Here is a 1,626-nt window from a genome sequence, read left to right on the forward strand (position 1 = left end):
GGTTGGTTTATTCAGTATTGTCTCCAAGGAAACTCTCTCTCTCTCTTTTTTTTTTTTTTTGTAGCCTGAGAATGACTGTGTAGGAGGGATCCTGTGAAAGGACCTGTTAAATTTTGTTAAATATTCATTTGCTCATTTTAGCATCTGGATAAAGACTTTTTACATTTTGGAAGATACCTTCCAAAAGAAACTTTAATTGACTTGGTGAACTATCTTTCTCCCAACAAGAGGGATTAGTAAACTGAGGCCATATATTTTCTTGTATTGCAAAAACATAAAAAATACCATAAAGGGAAATCAAAGTAGTAAAGGATCAGTAGAACTGCTGAGATAGTTGTAATATTTTTTCAAACACTTCAGCATAGCAATATTGATTTTCTATACATATGTATGCAGAAATATACAGGTGTTTACAATCTCAGTATAGTTTGTAATGAATTTTAAAGGTGTTGCAAACAACAGCAGCAAACCATGAATGATTAGCATTCAAATCCAAGGTGGATAGAAGGTATGATGAAACAGCAAATTATACTTTTTAATAAGTGCATTGTTCTGCTGAAAGAGATTATTGTATTCACTGACAGCCAATTCTGTAGTGATGAATTATTTTTTAAAAACCTTTCCCTGTGATATTTTTGGTAAGCAGTTAACAAATAACTAATCAGCTAATTTTTATGTATGCAATTATAAATCTTTGCTTTAGTTATATTTCACACCAAGTAAACTGATAAATGTTCCCTACCTTTTCTTTCATATGAATTTTCCAAAATAGCATACTTTTTCCAACATGGAAGTCGAGCATAATTTGAAGAAATGGCAAGGTTGGGAGCAAAATCTTAGGTTTATACCTGATGTCCATTTTAACAAGAAGCACTAATCAACATTTAGAATTCCATTGCTACCTTGTCTTCAAATAGTAGAGCATTTGCCATCGTCCCTCAAACTGTGAGTAATTCAAGGGGAAATTTCTCTTTATTTGGTACCTCTTTCAATCTTCAGGTCTTTAAAAATCAAGGAAAATTCTTTTATTTCCTATACGTTTCTTCCCCAAAGTAGATTAAGCATAAGAGAAAACTAGCTTGTTTATTTTCAAAATGGAATCAATTAAAAGTTTACATGGTATTGAAGTTTTATGTTTTAAAATTTGTTACTTTCATTTTAATTGTTATAACCATCTCAGGGTTCCAGAGTATATTATCAATAATCATTATGGTTTTCTGATTAATCAATAGTTTTAGGGTTAATCACTCTTATAAGCTGTTTATTTTTGTATAAAACATCTAATGACAAATGGGTGAAGTCAGAGATGATCTAGTTATGGAAATTTAAGGTACACAGGAAGGGTGCCCGCCAAATAAAACAGTCTCCTTCAAAGACCTGAAAGAGAAACTTTGGATATTTTATTTTTTGCTTTTGAGAGTTCTACAGTCAATAAGAAGTACCAAATGAAGTGTAGATATCCAGCTAGCGGGGTCAGGGCTGCGACTTTCCCAGATGCAGCAGGAGGAGGGAAGAGGCTCAGTAGAAAGGGTGGAAAGTTAGATAGAAGCTAAATGGTTTTACCTTAAAATTTTGCCTCCAGCTGCATGGAAATTTTAAATATAACTCCATATTCTTGACTGAATC

The sequence above is a fragment of the Eubalaena glacialis genome, chromosome 8, assembly GCF_028564815.1.
Source record: "Eubalaena glacialis isolate mEubGla1 chromosome 8, mEubGla1.1.hap2.+ XY, whole genome shotgun sequence".
Taxonomy (NCBI): Eukaryota; Metazoa; Chordata; class Mammalia; order Artiodactyla; family Balaenidae; genus Eubalaena; species Eubalaena glacialis.